A 20,623-nucleotide genomic window follows, 5' to 3' on the forward strand; every position below is an offset into this window, starting at 1 on the left:
ATTTGGAGTGTTCAACGTATTTTTTAGCACCTCACACAGTCTTCAGAATCCTTGCTCGGTATATATTGCTGAATTGGCAGCGATATACTGGGCGCTGGACAGCGTCGCCTCACGACCTGTTGAACACTATTACATTGTAACGGATAGTCTTCGCTCTGTCGAAGCTATCCGTTCAGTGAGGCCGGAAAAGCACTCGCCGTACTTCCTTGAGAGAATACGAGAAATTTTGAGTGCTTTATCCAGACGCTGTTATGTCATTACCTTTATCTGGGTCCCTTCACATTGCTCAATTCCGGGTAATGAGAGGGCTGACTCATTGGCAAAGGTAGGTGCAATTGAAGGCGATATTTATCAGCGTCAAATCGCCTTCAATGAATTTTATTCTTTAGTTCGCAAAAATACCATCGCTAACTGGCAACGCAAGTGGAATGAAGATGAATTGGGCCGGTGGTTTCACTCGATTATCCCTAAGGTTAGCCTCAAACCGTGGTTCAAAAGTCTAGACTTGAGTCGGGACTTTATCCGCACCTTCTCCCGACTCATGTCCAATCACTGTTCGTTAGATGCACTACTCTTTCGTTTCAATCTTGCCAGCAGCAATCTCTGCGTTTGTGGCCAAGGTTATCACGACATCGAGCACATTGTTTGGTCGTGCGAGGTGTATCTGGTCGCCAGATCGAATTTAGAAAACTCCCTTCGGGCCCGAGGAAGACAGCCCAATGTGCCGGTGAGAGATGTGTTGGCTCGGTTAGACCTTGATTACATGTCCCATATATATGTTTTCCTTAAAGCTATTGATCTTCGTGTGTGATTGTCCCTACATCCTTATACCCTCCTTTCCTTCCTTTGCGGGTAATTCGTCCCCTTGCTATAAATAGTAGAATAAGTTGAAATGTAAATAAACTATAGATATACGAATAGATTTAAGAATTGAGTGCTCATCAACATTGTTACAATTTCCTTATATCCCATCCTTCTCCTAAAAATATGTCACCTTTCTAAACTCGAGTACACCGCGAGTATTCGGTTTTCCACCTTACTAACCATAGATGTAAGAAAATTGTTTGTTTCTATATATATATAGTTTTAAAAATATATTTAAGAATTCGGCTCCTTTAAACTTAAGTAACTGAGCCTGTAAAAATAAACGAATTAAAAAAAAAAACAAGATTTGACGTTCAAAAAAATGTCATTAAAATTGAAACATTGGATGTTAAACCTCTTGAACCGGATAATGGCTGGTTGGTTCATTAGGCTCATTTCATGAGGTTAGACATCAATGAATCAAATTTTAGATTAAGTTTTAGGATAATAGTTATAACGTTATCTGAATAAACACTAGCTATAATTTTTTTTCATCAAATTCTTCGAAATTAATTTAATTTGTAAAAAACCAACCTTTGAGCGTGTTTGAAAAAACTACATAATTATATTTAAAATATTTAAAGTGTACGAAATTAAAGCAACGCTGTAGTCCGGATTCGAAGCACTTTCTTCGCTGCAATACGCAGCACCAGAAACGCATCGAAATGTACAATTGTACGCGCGTCACTTAAGCGGAAATGGATCTGGATGAAACGCGTGAACTTAACAGGCGACTGAGACGACGAGACGAATTGATAACTCTGGAAGATCTCATCGAATGAAAAACACTTGTATATCGTATGACAATTCATTGGCGAAAGAGAGCCTGAGTGTGGATTACAGGGCAATTTTATAGTGTCCTGTGCCTATTGTTTTACGGCACAGCGTTTGTCGAGAATTGTTCTCGGACAGTGGTCAGTGACCACTGATGACGATTTTGTCATATCGTCGCGTGAGTGTTATGTAAGTGTGTGACAATGAATTTCAACTTAATTTTATTTCGATTCTGAACATAAAGTTTTCGCTATTTTTATGTTCTCTGCTCTCGTTTAACCAAACTTCAATGTCTATATGCCATTGCATGAACCATTAAATACACGTTTGAAGAGCAGTGTGTAGGCCTTGGTTTCATTTCGTAATTTATGAGAAACAAGCAGTTGAAAAACAGGTTTTTTGAAGGGTTGTCACGTCACAAAAACATTTTTTTAAGTTTATAGATGAACTTAGGTACAAACATTCTTATACTCGGGTTTCTCTTAGCAAACAACGAGGGTCAACATTCACGTTTTCTTACTTACGATAATGGGTCCAACCGCAGAACAGTTCATTGATTCATCTTCTAATTGACCCTTTACAATTTACTTTCAATATAAATTACCTAGTACTTCTGCCAAAACTCGTCATTATAATATCAGATTATTTTCAGACACAATTCACGTTCAAGATTTTTCAATCACTTGCAAATAACATGTTTTTCCGTTACATCGAATAAATGTTTGATACAGAAAATATGATAGAATGAAGATAGCCCTAAATCGGATAATTCCTTCTTCGAGTTTTGGTCTTATCAACACATTCGGCGATCCATTTTTATTTATATAGATAGAATAAGATATAGGAGTGCGTTTTATCACTTTAAAATCCATTTCAAAATCAATTTCGTTGACGCAACCATCAAATGGACTATGACGCTTCTCACTAGGTTATTATAGAACATATAGGTATTGAATTTTCCCAATTTTCCCATTCCCTTTCCGAGTTTTCCAAAAATTTTCAATTGTCATGTTTGGTTAAAATATTTGTAATATTTTTATGGGACCCCCTCTCCATTCCAGAGGAGGGAGGGGTGTCATACCATCATAGAAATATTTCTCGTACCCAAAAACCATCACATCCCAAATTTGATTCCGTTTGCGAGTTATGCGAGTGTCAAACCACTATAGAAACATTTATTGCCCTTTATATTGTTGTAATTCATTAGTTCTCGAGTTCTGCAGCATTCCCCCTTGTTTGATTAATTCTCGAGTTTTGCTGAAATTTGTGTTTCTTCCGCTCCGCAGATTAAATAGCCGAGAGTTCAGAAAAATTACAAGTCCTAGTTGTAGAATGCCAAGGGGCCATTGAATTCCGCCCGTAAAATTTCTTGCAAAGTAATTCGCCGAATATTCGCTTCACATTTGCAATTTTTTTTAGAGGAGCTGGACCCCAAAGAAGTATTTGGGAATTACGACGCATATATGGCATTGCGTATTATTAATTCTGCACTGGTTGCTATAATTTATTTATTTTCTTTTTCATTCATTTTTATTTTTAATAACGGGAAATTTACAGTTAATAGTACTTTTCTAAAAAAACACACGAAAATGTTTTTCTTGGAAAAACTCTTTTCCTGCAAAAGTGCCCATCTTCCGATGTATGAATGACCTGTTGGAAATTGTAAGGGCTATCCATATTAATTTTTTCATAATTTAGATTTTCAAAATATTTTGATTTTTTAAAAATTTTGTTTGATATTATTTAGATTAACACTTTTTTTTAATCAAAACTCTTTTTTCTGAAAAACATGTTTTTTTAATTCTGAAAAAACATGGATTGCCCTTACAATTTACAACGAGTCACCCATACATCAGAAGATGGGCACTTTTACAGGGAAAGAGTTTTTTCAACAATAACTTTTTTGTGTTTTTTTTAAATTACTATTAATGTTTAACTTGTAACATTTTTATGTATAAATAATAGCGATTTATGTGTTCTGCCTACTTTTTTCTATTTAGAAACATGTCAAGAACATGTCGAATGCGAGAATTTACACACGACAATGTAACGAGTAAAACATTACTTTTTCAGTAGTCTCTATACAAAAATGCAATGTATTTCAGAAACTTTAAAAGATAGAAAATTGATGTCTTCGATAAAAGTTCATATTTTAATTAGATCTAAAACTTTGTTGAATACGCTATATCACTATCTTGATTTTAAACAAAATTAGGATCAATTGCATATTTTCCAAAGAAAACATGAAAAATTGTTGTTAGAAAAAGGCTCACCCTGGTTACCCTGTAAAAGTGCCCATCTTCCAATGTATGGACAACTTGTTGGAAATTATGAGGGCTATTCACATTTTTTTTGGTAATTTTCAAAAATCCGTTTTGGGAAAAACGAATTTCATTCTTTAAAATAATTTTTCTTCAGTGTAATTTTTATTAAATTTTTTTTTTCGAAAATTCAAACAATTTCCTACGGAATTTTGTAGATATTCTAGTTTTTGAGTTATAGATTTTTGTAAAAAATAAAGAAAACATTTTTGGGCCTTTTCAAAAAGTAGTCTGATTCTTTTTCGAAGATTCCAAGTATGCAAAGTTGCTAAAATGGCCAATACCTTTACACTCACAACGTTTCACTGCAATCTGAAATGATGATGCCAACTCTTAAGACGAGTTGGCATGAAATCCATCATATGAAATTTTACTTCTGGTTCTAGATTTTTCTGCTATTCGATTTGCAAATAATTCATACGATATTTCATGTGCATGTTCAGATTGGAAGCAAATACGTCTACTTCACCAGCTATTGATATTTTTTTATATAGGGTAGAAGCACCAATTTTAGCAGTAGTATCAAATTTAATATGAGTTAGTTTTCTTATTGAGTAATTCCAAATGAAATCGACAAATGACAAAACATGAGTATTTTTGAAAGTGTGTATTTCGTTTGGGTTAGAGGAAATATGAGTTTTCCACAGCAATTGGGAATTTTTTGACTCAAGCGTAGCTTTTGAAAAGGGCGTATCGATTTGAGTAAGAGAAATCTTTGATAATTTATATCTCAAAAACTATGAGTCGTACCGAAATAGTGTATTAGAAAGAGTTATAGAGTATTGATGGTTGAATATGAAAAAAATGTACAATAAGAAAAAAAATTAATACTCTTTTTTTATTTACAAAATAAAAATTCAATTTGCAATATCCAATATACATATTTTTTAATTTTTTTCTAATTTTTTTCATACAAAATAGAAGTTATGCGAAAAATTTAAAAAATAAGCCCAAGATGGTAAAACTATTTTTGACGAACTTTGTGGAACATCAAATTTTTAGGAATTTTCGAAACTTCGAATTTTTGTATGTTAACAATCATTTTTAGCCACAAATCTAAAAATCCTGATGTGATTTAAAACAAAAAAAGGTTATTATCAATCTCCTTCTAAATGTAGCCATTCTCGAAATATTTAAAAAAATATTTCTAATGTATTGTCTTTTTTATAGTAAATAATCCCTTTTAATATGTTTCTCTTGTTATACCGTCATGATCATGAAATTTTATGAATTTGCTTATAATTTCCAACAACTTTTCCAAATACATCATCATGGTTCATTTTTTGACTGAAGCGTAACTTTTGAAAAGGGCGTATCGATTTGAGTAAGAGAAATCTTTGATAATTTATATCTCAAAAAATATGAGTCGTACCGAAATAGTGTCTTAGAAAGAGTTATAGAGTGTTGTTGGCTCAATTTGAAAAAAAATATACACTGAGAAGAAAAATTAGTACTCATTTTTTATTTACAAAATTAAATTTTAATTTGCGATAGCAAATAATATGTATTTTCGATATTTTTTTCAATTTTCCATATAAAATAGAAGTCATGTAGAAAATTTAAAAAATGGGCCCAAGATGGTAAAACTATTTTTGACGAACTTTGTGGAACATCGAATTTTTAGGAATTTTCGAAACTTTTGGTATATTAGCAATCATTCTCAGCCATAAATTATGAATTCCGATGTGATTTGAAACATAAAAGGTTATTATCAATCTCCTTCTAAATGCAACCATTCTCGAGATATTTAAAAAAATATTTTTTCAATTTATAATCTTTTTTATAGTAAATAATCTCTTTTAATATGTTTGTCGTGTTATACCGTCATGTTCATGAAATTTTATGAATTTTCTTATAATTTCCAAGATTTTTTTTGATTGATTGAAGTTTGTATTAAGATAAAAAAGAATTTTTTAGTTTCGCTACGTTTTGTATTAACCCACATGTCTTCGAATGTTTCGTAACGTAACTCCTAAACATATGTCTTTACCATAACGATGTATTTGGAAAAGTTGTTGGAAATTATAAGCAAATTCATAAAATTTCATGAACATGATGGTATAACACGACAAACATATTAAAAGGGATTATTTACTATAAAAAAGACGGGTGGGTAATGTCGGGGACATAACCGGAGTGACGTAGGACTATACAAAGGGGACAGCTTTTGTTAAATATATATTTTAAATATATTGTTTTATTTTCTTCTCCTACGTGAATACCTACCTATCTAACTGAAAAATGGATTAGTTTACTGTTTACTCTTTATGAATATGTTGAGGGTTGAAAAGAACCTTTGGTGTTGTGTTTTTGTTATCACTCGATATTCCCATCTTGTTCGGTTAAACCTTCCTGTTTAGCTATTGCGTTTGCCACTCGCCACAGCTTTCACAGTTGGAAAATTTCTTCGTATCCAGCTTGTGACATATTGTTCAGTAAATTACATTTAATGCGACGTGCCGGAGAAACACTTTGCCACTCACTGAAACTAATTGTTGCCTTGATGAGCGCCGAACCTAAGCTGCTCTGTTCTTGAGGCGGGTTTTCTGATTGTCGTGAGCAGCTTTGCAAGCCAACTCGAGCACTCCGACGGCCGAAACTCTATAATCGCTGTTAGGTATACTGGTGCTCCGGCACCAATCCGTTCGGCCTAGTTACCCTTGCGGAGCAATCAGTGAATGCGACCAACAGAGAACTGGAGACCTGCACGGTTCGAGTGAGACTTTGCCTTTCCCTTAACTTGTCCTCCTTTGTTACGTCCACGATGCCGATGCCGTACAACCACACGGGTTTACGGTTTGAAAGAAAATAAGATATTTTTTTGGGGTCCGCGTGTTTTATACTCTAGCGGTACACACTCACAGGATAGAGACAAATCGGCAGACTCAGCCAGAGGGGCGAGTCCAACGAGACGAACGAATGAGCGTTAAAAGGGAGCGATGGCAAAAAAATACATTCATTACGATTTGTTCGCTCGTTGGATTCACATGCAGGCTAAAAAGGGTCCTTTTCAGGATCACAAAATTATCTTCAATCTAAAGAGTTTATTGTTTTGTTGTCACTCGATATCCCCATCTTGTTCGGCTAAACCTTTCTGTTTAGCGATTGCATTTGCCACTCGCCTCAGCTTTCACAGTTGGAAAATTTCTTCCCATCCAGCTTGTGACATATTTTACAGTAAATTACATTCAATGCAACGTACCGAAGCGCCACTCAGTGTCGCATTGGAGGCGATTTTAACCTGTAATTGAACATTTGCGATGACTGTGGTACAGTGTCGACTTTCAATGTGCGGTCATAATTTGGATCTCTATGTTTACAAAAATGTCCAACTAAATAAGTCGCATTACATGTCCGTCCAATTAGCTAAATGTCGAACTAATTGTAAATTACTGTACTTTCAATCTGGAAACAATTTAAGAGTTGGTGAAAATTGAATAATCTTGAAAGTTCCCAACTATCAATAAGCTCAGAACTACTGCCAAATTCACATACTTATCAGATCCTGGCAAACAAATTATGAAAACATCAATTTGTGTTTTATTATTATTTTGGATAATGTTTTAGAACGCATTGAACTTTATTTCCTAAACTCTTTTTTGGAAGGTTTAATGGCCCTGAAAAGCGCCTTGTTTTATGGAATGGTTCCAATTTAGAAAACTTAGTACTCGTGGTTTTGAAAAAAAACCATTTCGAACGCCCTCGATGCCGCCTTGTTCTGGATTTGCCACCAAAGCAGATTGTAAAAAGAACAAACTTTTTTCTTCTGCTACCTGCTGCCGTTTTGCGATTGCGTTTGCCACTCGCCACTCGCTGCAACTGCCTGTTGTTGTCTTGATGTGTTCTGTTCTGAATGCGGTTTTTCTTATCGTCGCGAGCAGCTTTACCAACCAACTCGATCACTTCGGCGGCCGAAACTATATAACGACGACTAGATGGACTGGTGCACTGGTACTAACGCGCTCGGCCTAACTACCCTTGCGGGGAACTCCATATCAACACGGTTCGAGCGGGATTTTGCCTTTCCTTTCACTTTTCCTCCTTTACCATGTCCAGACATGGGTGCTTGGGTTGGTTTGTTGATGTGTTGTGATGCGAACCGATGTGGTGTACGGTTTGAATGAGAATGATCGTTACGGCAGCGGAGCGGGGATTTTTAAGCTGACTGGCTGGCTCGAGAATTACGCATGTGTGAGACTGCGACCAATGTTTCGTTCATTTTTTTCTTTTTCCTTTCCAATCGTGCTTCATTCTATTTCGCTGCTGCTCTGGTTGCCCGTTTTGGTCGGTACGATTTGAGTAGCACAAAATGAACCAATCAAAAATGGGCACATAGTGAATTTTGAGAATGCTTGATATTTCACAATTATTCAATTATTTATCTCAAGAAAAATGAAATGTTATTCGTTATGATAGATGCGTAGATATATTTCCTATCAATTGATGCAAAAACCTTTGCGATCTATTGAGAAATGCTCGAGTTATAAGCGTTCCAAATCTTGCATTTTTTCCTACTTGTTCAGTGCCTAGATTTCCATTTCACCCCCTATATCTTCCGGTTAGACGTAGTCCTACGTCAAAAGACAATGAATTAGAAACATTTTTTTAAATATTTCTGAGAATGGCTACATTTAGAAGGAGATTGATAATAACCTTTTTTATTTTAAATCACATCAGGATTCCTAATTTGTGGCTAAAAATGATTGTTAACATACAAAAAATTCGATGTTTCGAAAATTCCTAAAAATTCGATGTTCCACAAAGTTCGTCAAAAATAGTTTTACCATTTTGGGTCCATATTTTTTAATTTTCTGCATGACTTCTATTTTGTATGAAAAAATTGAAAAAAAAAATTAAAAAATATGTATTTTGGATATGGCAAATTGAATTTTTATTTTGTAAATAGAGAAAAGAGTACTATTTTTTTTCTCAGTGTACATTGTTTTCATATTCAACCATCAATACTCAATACTCTATAACACTATTTCGGTACGACTCTTAGTTTTTGAGATATAAATTATCAAAGATTTCTCTTACTAAAATCGATACGCCCTTTTCAAAAGATACGCTTGAGTCAAAAAATTCCCAATTGCTATGAAAAACTCATATTTCCTCCAACCCAAACGGAATGCACACATTCATTGGAATCAAAAATACATGTTTTTAAAATCTGCATTTTTAGGACGATTTCATTTGGAATTGATGTATTAGTTTAGAAAAATTGATTATTTTTAATGACCATAATATTTTTTGAACATTATTAAACTCTTTTTTGTCGATGCCGGTACCTGATTTGATACCAAACTTTTTTTGTGAAAAATATAGTTTGAAAATAGTTTGTCCCATTGCTTTTTTGTTTTTTAGCCTTTTCCAGAGGATTGATTACGTGATCAGAATAATGAGATATCCACAATGTAAAGCGATTGTTTTGTTACAAACACATTGATGACGTATGAATTACAACCTGTTTGACGCTTTTATTCGATAAATTTACACAATTCAATCGAACAAGATTTGTTTTTTTTTGTATTTCATGAAAACAACTGATATCTAGGTACCAATTATTGTGGCATACGAAAGCTGCACTGCTCCATTTTCTACCATAGAGCAATTTCACACCAATTGAGTCGGAACATAGTCAATATTGACAAAAACCATGTTTCTGTCAGTTTTTTTAATCAATGCAATTTTTTTTTCATTTTGAATTTTGAAAACTACCTTTCGATTTGCGGTGCGATTATTTTCTATTGAATCATTCAATATCAAAGACGAACGGGTAATTTCTCATCCAAACAGAAATATCTATGTTCAGAAAGGTCTTACAGGAACTACACCTACGGGAACTTTCTAGAAACCAAATGAAAGCTAATTGATGAGGTTGATTTGATTTGCGATTGAATTGGTTAGCAAAAATTTGTGTTAGTTCACAAAATGTTAGAAAAAACAAAATTAAATCGATTTTTTTTTATTTCTTCCTGATATTTTTATGCATCTACACATACCAAGATTAAAGTGAGTTCTTAAAATATTCCAAAACTCGAAAATTCAAGTTTCAAAATGATGTACATCCCATCGGCGTTGGTTTTTCACGAAGTTACAGCATTTCAAAAATCACCCAAAAAATTTAACTTCGCACTCCCTTTAATCGTTTTTTCTTTATGGGTGGGTTTTTTCATTATGGAAAAAACAATTAAATAAATTTTTATCAACACGAAGTAATTTTTTACAAATGTGATAAAAAACAACTAATTTAGATGTTTCACAACTATATTCTATACTCATCTTTCTAATCTTTCAAATGGAAGAAACCGAATCGTTCTACGTACCTTAATTTTTGAAGTAGATCCAGTTCAAGGCGAATAGAGCCCGAAACAAAAAAGGAGTTCAACAACTCTGTCATTGTTGATATTCGAACATATGCGGAGAAGGCTCTTTTTATCAAATATGATCCTCCTTAACCTTCTGAATATTTTCGGATATATGTAATTTTTTATGCGAGAAAAGTATTTTCTGACTTCAAATGGATGAATAAAAAATTAAATTCTTCAACAATAATTTTGTTAAGGCATGGTCCACTAAGCATTGGGTAACTTAATTTATTCTATAGCAACGCCTCTGATGGTCGGCATCGTAATGTTTTGACATCCTTTTATTTTGAAAGTGTTCCTCTGAAAAATTCCATCACTATACGTGGAGTTGCATGCGAGATGTTGCACAGACGGTCAGGTATTGGAAAAAGCTAACCACCGAGATCGATCAGCAATGGTGCAACAGAAGATGGCAGAAAATCCCAAGATAGTTGGCTGCTTCGCACTTTTCTTATGTCAAATCAATCCCGAAGTTAATTCATTAGTTTTGGATTCTGCGTGGAACATACTTTACATGTACGAATTATGACAGTCTGTGTTGGTCACAAGCTGTCCTTGAAAAATTAATTGTCTGTACAACTTTGGTCATCAAGTGTAAAATTTGCAACGTGTGCTGATTTTAGAGCTGGCCAAAACTAATTTCAAATTTTAGATATGGTTGAAAGTCCTGCTTCTGCGAATTCGGAAGGGAGGTGGTATTTCAGGAATACAGAATGCTGTCTCGAATAACCAAAACCGCACACAGTGCCGGCTACTTTAACTTGACCAGTTTCATCTTCACGTCACGTAAGCTTTTCTAACTTCCCTCCCAGAGCACCAACAATTCGGCAGCACAGCCCGATTCGCGTCACTTCACAAAAGGACCCTAAATGTAACAATACACACACAGCACAGTCCGTCCCATCCTGCAGCGGGAGACAGCGCATCCAGTGCCGAGTTGTGGGGCTGCGGCTAATAGAGTTGAAACTTTCGTCCTGCTCAGTTCATTATCATTTAGTTTTGGTTCGTTTGAACGGAAACTTTTCCCGCCCAGCACTGAACACTCAGACATAATAAATGCAAAATTACGGAGCCGGATCGGTTTCTGGGTTACCAATCCGGGGCCTCGAAACAAACAGTTAGCCAGGAACAAAAATATATACGAATATTTTTGGAAGTTAGGAAATGAAATTTGAACTTTCCTGACTTCGCTGTGTCCAAGAGTATAGGTAATAGGATTTTGGGAAGTTTTTCGACTGAGCCTGAGCAGAACGTTAATAATTGTGCGATAATCTAATGGTTCTGTTTAGGTCCGAAGCACACCGCTATTTGCGTACCTCGCGGGGATCGCTAGAGAGCCAACTATCTGTCGCGACTAAGTGCACACTGAAATTGAATAAAAATCAATAATCTCAATTAAAAAAGTGCTTCTGGGTCTATAAACTGTAGCGAATAATTTCCACTGACTGCAGTCTGCAGTGCAAGGAAGCAACACTGAAATCTCGCAGTCGACTCGAGTGCATATTGTCTACGTGCTTACCTTCACATTGCCTCGGAGGCAGACAGACGGCAGGGTACTTTGCACCGCAAATCCATTGTACCCACCCCCACCCCGCCTAGTTTGGTTGCACACTCCGGGAGAAAAGGAGAACTTTTTATTCACACACTCATGAATCTGTGATAAATCGTTAAAGCGTGTTAATTACTTCAAAGCGTTTCACCTCCGTCCATTTCTTGGTCCCTCGGGAGGTGGCGTGCGTGTCAGTTCTGATGGGAAAGTTTCTCTTCCCTTTTTGTCAGTTAGACTGTGGTTGTTTTTAGTACCGTGGATTTTTTTTTCTAGCTTAAAGTGTGTATTTCTTTTTCTTCCAATTTTTCATTTATTATTTTTCCCAGGGAATACCAACAATTGTATAAAAATTCCGATTACGAAGTGTATGGATACGATGCCGGGGAAGCACAGAGATTCGTGTCTAAGTGAATGAAACCACACACGCTCTTGGGCGCGTTGCTGACAGTGCTTTGAACTGTCTCCGACACATACGGTGCGACATATTCGCAGCGTCTCGTTCAGAAAGCGTTTGTTGTTTTCAATGCACAGTGCTAGACGCGACCAGAGGTGCCAAATCTAAGGAGATATCAATTAATCTACGGATGTTCGGATTCGGCAGAAATACGTATCCGTAGGGGAAATCAGGGAAAAACCAACATCCCCTTATTGTTTGAGGTAGAAGCAATTTTTTGAAAATTTTCCGATGTCCCCTGTACACACTTGTCATTTCTTACGTTTCGAGATATCTTACATCTGCGGAAGTTACTTTGCTGTCAAAACAAACAACAAAACGGAACCGGCCAGCAAACATGAGACAGTCCATGTAAAATTTCGCTCGTGGAATTTAAGTGTTTATGGCGGCAAATTGTGAAAAATTCGATACTTTTATGAACTTAATTCATCGTAGATTATTGTTCAACGTAGTTTGCGAGATGGTAGGTGGTGTTGTTGCTTATCGATTCTCGGAAACATTTTTTTAAAATTTCGAGTCCATTCGGGGTAACACTGACACTTTCATTTAGGGTAAAACCGGCATCTGGTTTGTGTTTCACAGACAGGAAAAATGCGTTCTTACTTTTTGTAGATGCCTGTTATATTCGAAAGACAAAACGGCAGAGCTGAACTAATAAAACAGCCAAACCAACGTTGAATCGGGCACGTTGGCAAAATAGCCTGGCAGAGTTCATGGTATTCCTTCATTAAACACCCATCCGCACATTTCACGTGGATGCTAACCTAAACTAGGATCTTAAAGTGTCCACATAGTATATAGATAACCTCTTAATATTTTGAAATTATTGTAACAAGTTTTCATTCGTTTCTTCAAAGGTGTCGGTTTTACCCGACAGGGTGTCGATTTCACCCGCATTCCCATTTATTTCACCTGAAAACATCAATTTTTGTATTCTATCAAAATTCGAGTACTAATTAAAAAAATGATCAACACATACTGTAGAATGGTCCATGAAGTTGAAGAGAGGTTTTGTAACGATTTGAAGTCGAAGACACATGGTAGATCTTGGAAATATGTGGAAATCCTAAGGATGTCGGTTTTACCCTGATTTCACCCTACATAAAATCTACGGAATATAACGCATTATTTACAGATTTGTTTTATCAATGTATATACCATGTTTCATAATATTGGAACTACTGATTTTTTTTTAAATTTCAGAGATATATGAGAGCTCGATTGGAATGATGCAATGATAAAAACTGTCCATATAATTCATAATCTATCAGTTTAAAATAACAGCAACATGACGTGGTTTATTGACCAGGAGGTTTCTGGATTGGACAGTTTGTCAATCAGATCGAATAGAACCAATCGAGAACTTTTGAAGAGTGATAATATGAAGAGTATATGCAGATAACAAGCAGTTCGGGAGTGACGGATATCCTAAACGAGTGGTTTTATTTGCGTGGAATAAGATATAATTTTGGGAAGAGGCAGTTTATAATTCAACTGACTTCTTACATATCTCTGGAAACTCAGAAAAAAATAGTGGTTCTATAGTTATGAAACGCAGTGTGTACAGTAGGGTGTCAATGAATGTATGGGAAAAACTCGACCCTAAAATTTCAAAAATATACCCTACACAAAATGTTCACCACCGCGAAAAAACGTGTGAGTTTTTTGAAAATCGAAAAATTACCTAAGGGGGGAAGGAAATTACAAAAAATTACAATTACAAAAAAAAAATCGAGATAACTGTAAATCTCGACAAGTAATGCAATTTTAAGACATTTGGCATCGAATTTTTTTTTAAATCTCGATTTCCGGTGATTTTTCATTTTTCAAAAAAACTCAAATTTTAACGTTTGTGACACCAGCAAATGAAGTCAGAATGAGCTAATATTTTAGGGGGAGTCTTGGGTGATTTTTCGATTTCCAAATAACCCAAACTTTGACCGCTTTGCGCCACTCTCCCGATTGAGCTAAAATTTGGCATAGGGTGTTTTTTCGAGGTGGTGCACATTTTTTATGTGGTAACTTTTTGAAATTCGAGATGACCATTTTCATTGGCACCCTAGTATACAGTGAAAAGAAATTGGAGGCTGTATGTAATCGAATTTATCCTGTAAATCTTTATACATAATTCTAGTTAATATTATATTTTTAATTTCACTATTTTTTTAAAATGAAATGTCATAAAAAACGTACGAAAAAGCAAGTTTCTTCTTCAAACTGCCATCATTTTGTCTAAATAATTTTTTAGAGTTGTCCGCGATTCATACGATAGCGGCATCTTTACTGATTCTGAATCTGTTCGACTTTTTTGTTTCAGATAACCAGAATGACTGGAATTTTCTCCAACTTGTGATTATACTTATTTCGATTTTTTTTCGAATTAGTACTTGTTGTGCTGTTGAAAAACAACCAAACAAACTATGAAATAATTGGTAGTAAAAATATTCTTTGTTTTATTTATTCAGAGCTTTAGTACTCTCGAATTCTTGCCTCTTCACTAGATTACTCCCTTAAATAAACTTGTGATTTTCAGGGATTTTCCTTTTCCGCTCAGTTTTAACCTATCATGCATGGCCCGAACATTAAATTTGGCACTTTGACATTGTGTTTTCTTTGGTCAAAATAAAGAAAAACAATATGCACTCCGGAAGATATTGATTTGCAAATATTTGGATTTATTCCTGAAAAAATAGATGTGAAATTGTCGAAATATAGTACTTGTTCGCTAACTCTTCTGGTAAGGCAACTCTATTATAGAATTTCAACCACTAAATGGGGTGACATGTCAATCGTCAAAACGGATCTTCAATGAATGTTTGATTGACACTAAATAAATCAGAAAGGATACGACCGCATTGTCGACGTAAGACTAGAAATTATTGCAAAAAAAAAAAATCATTTTAGAAGTTTAAGAATGAACATGCCGACGAATGCAAAATTACATCTCCAACTTCCCAAAAAACTTAATTTTTCAAAGAAATAATTGGCAACTCAAACAGAAACAAATGGTTGAGGAAATATCACTCAATTCTCTCACATTCCGCGCCGTGATTCAATGTCTTCAGTAAGCGTCTCAGCACCAAACGAGTCGTCACGAGTGATAATATCAATCGAAAATTCGATTTAATCCAATGCAGTGATCGCTATGAAAATGCGCGAGAAAGTAATGTGACACCTTCAATAGCATCGTACCGGAACACATCGTTCGCAAATGTCGTTCCGGCAATGATTATGTACTATGGGCAAATTATTTTAAGTTTATTCCGTTTTATGATGAAGGGCTTTTTCGCTGCATGCGAATTCTTCGTCTTTGAATGCTTTGATATGGCTGGCTCCGGTATTGTAACGTGCTGCAACGACATGAAAATCGATGCGGAGGTTCAACGGAATAAATTTGCTTTGCTGTTTTACAATATCTTCCATTCTTTCCACTCTCCTATCGAACTGTGTGCATATGTGTATGGTACCAGCATCTGAAATGAATGTTGTCTGCTCGCTAGTTGGATTGAGACTGTGATTTCGAGTCGCGAATGGGTTACTTATACCGAACAACGTAATCGGCACGATACGTTTCATGCAAGATAAATATTTTTGCGTGTATTTTAAATGTGTATCAAGATTCGGTCGCGATTATTCATTTTATTTCTATTTAGATTCATTCCAACGATTAAATGTCGTCAATATATGGTAAGAAAGTTAGAGCTTTGTACATTTACGATGGTTTCAAAACGTGATTGGACCAAAGTCATTGATAATCTTCGAAAATTCTAAGTTTGATAATGCATACAGGTTATGAATACTGTGGATAATGTTGATGAAATGGATATCATATTGAGTTGGATGATATCATTGATTATGTAAGAGCCGATACGAGAAGGATTTGTAGTATTTTTAGCGCAAAACATGCTACTCATCGTTTATCTAGTTGAAAAAAATTAAAGTTATGACAAGACATTTTTCAAAATATACATACCACATTGTAAACTGGCGATTTTCTAAACTTTTTAGTGTAGAAGAATACGTGAAACCGGGAAATTTGAAGTTAAATTCTGATTTTTCTAAAAAAGTTTGAACGAATTTCATACGAATTGATTTCAACAACATCATTTTACTCGCTACGCCATCTGGTTGTAAATCCAACGTAAATTCGTCAATTGCAAAATAGATGCCAGATGTGGGTACTTTTGTACTCGCTTAGGTTTCTGCAAATCGGAATGTTTCCCTAACAGACCTTAAAACCATGGAGCCTGTGGAAATCGGCATAGCAAATTAGATGCAAGCAGCGGGAACCTTTGTACTCGTTTGCGTTTTTGCAAATTGTAATGTTTCCCTAACACAGATTTCAAAAACATGGAGCCTGGGGGATTTGGCATTGCAAAATAGATGCAAACTACGGGTACTTTTGTACTCGGTTGCATTTTTACATTTTTTGTGCTTTACCAATACAGATTCCGAAACCAAGAAGTCAACATTGCAGATATATTCAAGTCGGCAACACTTTTATATCCCCATGCATTTTTACACTCCGGAATTCGTTTTGCTATCACGGTCTACAAAAGCGGGTACAAATGTTACGCTTTGGCTCGATTATTTGAGGCTGCATTGGAAGATATCTCTTCATGTCGCCAGCTCACTGAACTTTTGTGCATACCGTTTGATGATCAGGCAAAAATGTTGATAACTATTTGCTGCGATAACTACTACCATAATGCATGAATTGACATAAATTGGGATTTGTTTGTAATTGAATTCGTAAATAGTTTCATTCATTCAGTAGTTTAATCAATAATTTGATCAATACAATACACACAAATGATAGCTCTGCGCAGCGGCGATATCATACCCATTGAGGAACATTCGAAGTGGGATTATTGCTAATTGAAGAAATACAATTGATTACTAAGCCAACGGCAGTCCTACGTCAACCTTGCGGTTATATCATAGGTACATTAAACATTCACTAACTGGGCGAAAAGGGAAGATCAGTTATCGACTTCGCGTTTTAACTGGTCCGACATGTTAAACGTCAAATAAAATCGAGGGGAACTTCAATGAATTGTTTGAGTCGCGTTGTTCATGTAATTGGATAAACAAAAGGATTCCAATTGAAGTTTCCGCCTTCAATGAATTTTATTCTTTAGTCCGCAAAAATACCATCGCTAACTGGCAACGCAAGTGGAATGAAGATGAATTGGGCCGGTGGTTTCACTCGATTATCCCAAAGGTTAGCCTTAAACCGTGGTTCAAAAGTCTGGACTTGAGTCGGGACTTTATTCGCACCTTCTCCCGACTCATGTCCAATCACTGTTCGTTAGATGCACTACTCTTTCGTTTCAATCTTGCCAGCAGCAATCTCTGCGTTTGTGGCCAAGGTTATCACGACATCGAGCACATTGTTTGGTCGTGCGAGGTGTATCTTGTTGCCAGATCGAATTTAGAAAACTCCCTTCGGGCCCGAGGAAGACAGCCCAATGTGCCGGTGAGAGATGTGTTGGCTCGGTTAGACCTTGATTACATGTCCCATATATATGTTTTCCTTAAAGCTATAGATCTTCGTGTGTGATTGCCCCTACATCCTTATACCCTCCTTTCCTTCCTTTGCGGGTAATTCATCCCCTTGCTATAAATAGTAGATTAAGTTGAAATGTAAATACACTATAGATATACGAATAGATTTATAAATTGAGTGTTCATCAACATTGTTACAATTTCCTTATATCCCATCCTTCTCCTAAAAATATGTCACCCTTCTAAACTCGAGTACACCGCGAGTAATCGGTTTTCCACCTTACTAACCATAGATGTAAGAAAATTGTTTATATATATAGTTTTAAAATTATATTTAAGAATTCGGCTCCTTTAAACTTAAGTAACTGAGCCTGTAAAAATAAACGAATTAAAAAAAAAAAATTGAAGTTTCGCATTGAGTGCGACAACAGGTATGAAATATAATTTGAGAAAATTATTTCTCTGTAGTTTAATCAATGTTTTTGTCATGTGAAAATAATGTCAATTTTCATAACATTTCAAATTACATTCGAATGCCCCTCACAGCTAATCTTCCATTTGAATATGGCGTCGATTGTTTACGAAATTTTGCTTTTTAACTGGTCCAAGGACCAGTTAACGTTCGCCCAGTTGAACAGTAGACCAGTTAAACCAGGACCAGATAGCGAACAATTACTGTATAACCCATTCATAGTTTTTGTTTCTAGTATGAAACGATCTAAGCCAAAGCAAAAGACCATATTAACGCACGTTATTGGTGAGCGGGAAGGTAGATTCATGTGCATTTTCGATTACAAATGCACTTGAATGCTGACAAGGAAGTGAGTAGAAGTGAAGAAAAAATCATACATACACCCAGATTAAGTCTATTTTAACTCACTCGTTATTTTGTTTCGTGCGATCCTTCCAAAGGAGTATTCATGCACCGAATTTTGATTTCCACTCTTTGTTTTGTTATGTTCACTCTCAGTCCCGAATGAAGATGGTCGCAGAATGAGATATGATTCATCGTGCAATCTTACGATTGCTTGCTGCATTCTTTTCGCCATGATTATTCCAAGCAGATACAAAAGTGATTTATAATTAGGTGTGGAGAAATGAGCGAATGAACTTTTCCATACCTGGTCCGATGTATCACCTAGAATTGGAATTGGGTTTTCTCAGCTGTCTGAATTCGGAAACGAGCGCATTAAGGAGTGTGTCACATCAAATTGCATCACGGAAAAAACGCTGTAGAAATTCGCCCAGTAGACCGATTCTTTTGAAAATTTTAGACAGTAAAATAAAAACTATTAAACAACTTTTGGCATTTTTTTTATTCATACTTCGAGCCCAAGCCCGTATGCTCGCACCTTCCTCTTTACTCCGTCCATAAGGTTCTGTACAACGTCAGGTTGTAGTTTTTTTTTAACAGAAATCCAGTTTCTCTTGAAGTCCGCCTCCGATTTGACAACTTTTGGGTTCTTCCGGAGGGCCTGCTTCATAATCGCCCAATATTTCTCTATTGGGCGAAGCTCCGGCGCGTTGGGCGGGTTCATTTCCTTTGGCACGAAGGTGACCCCGTTGGCCTCGTACCACTCCAACACGTCCTTTGAATAGTGGCACGAAGCGAGATCCGGCCAGAAGATGGTCGGGCCCTCGTGCTGCTTCAATAGTGTTAGTAAGCGCTTCTGTAGGCACTCCTTAAGGTAAACCTGCCCGTTTACCGTGCCGGTCATCACGAAGGGGGCGCTCCGCTTTCCGCAAGAGCAGATCGCTTGCCACACCATGTACTTTTTGGCAAACTTGGATAGTTTCTGATTGCGAATCTCCTCCGGAACGCTGAATTTGTCCTCTGTGGAGAAGAACAACAGGCCCGGCAGTTGACGAAAGTCCGCTTTGACGTAGGTTTCGTCGTCCATTACCAGGCAATGCGGCTTCATCAGCATTTCGGTGTACAGCTTCCGGGCTCGCGTCTTCCCCACCATGTTTTGCCTTTCGTCGCGGTTAGGAGCCTTCTGAACCTTGTATGTACGCAGGTCCTCCCGCTGCTTGGTCCGCTGGACGAATGAACTTGACAAATTCAGCTTATTGGCGACATCCCGGACCGAACTTCTCGGATCACGTCTAAACTGCTTAACTACGCGCTTGTGATCTTTTTCACTGACGGAGCATCCATTTTTGCCGTTCTTCACCTTCCGGTCGATGGTTAGGTTCTCGAAGTATCGTTTTAGTACTCTGCTGACCGTGGATTGGACGATTCCCAGCATCTTACCGATGTCCCGATGTGACAACTCCGGATTCTCGAAATGAGTGCACAGAATTAATTCACGACGCTCTTTTTCGTTCGACGACATTTTTCCAAATTTACGAAAAATTGACAGTGAAGCATGTCAACGTGATCTATACACTCTTATCTGATTATAAGCGAAAGCTGAAGATATAATTCCTAAAAATTAAATTTCTACAGCGTTTTTTCCGTGATGCAATTTGATGTGACACACCCTTTAGCAGACTATTGTCGGGTAGATACGAGAAGTCTCTCGTAAATTCATGGTTAATACAAGTGGGGTTGGTCACCTAATCTCAAAAGCAAACGACTGTTTAATAATGTAGGCTTGAAGCTGAAAATATAGATTATTTCAGTTTTATAATTATGATCAATTTTATCTCACGGTTTCAGTGCAGGTATAGTATAAACTGGAGGTTTTTTTGTCATTTATGCACGTTTTAAGTTCGCTGTAAATATATTTTGGTAGTATAGTAGTTTTATCAGTTTTTAGACTTTCCCCAATTTCATTTAATT

The sequence above is a fragment of the Toxorhynchites rutilus genome, chromosome 3 (assembly GCF_029784135.1).
Source record: "Toxorhynchites rutilus septentrionalis strain SRP chromosome 3, ASM2978413v1, whole genome shotgun sequence".
NCBI classification, from domain to species: domain Eukaryota; kingdom Metazoa; phylum Arthropoda; class Insecta; order Diptera; family Culicidae; genus Toxorhynchites; species Toxorhynchites rutilus.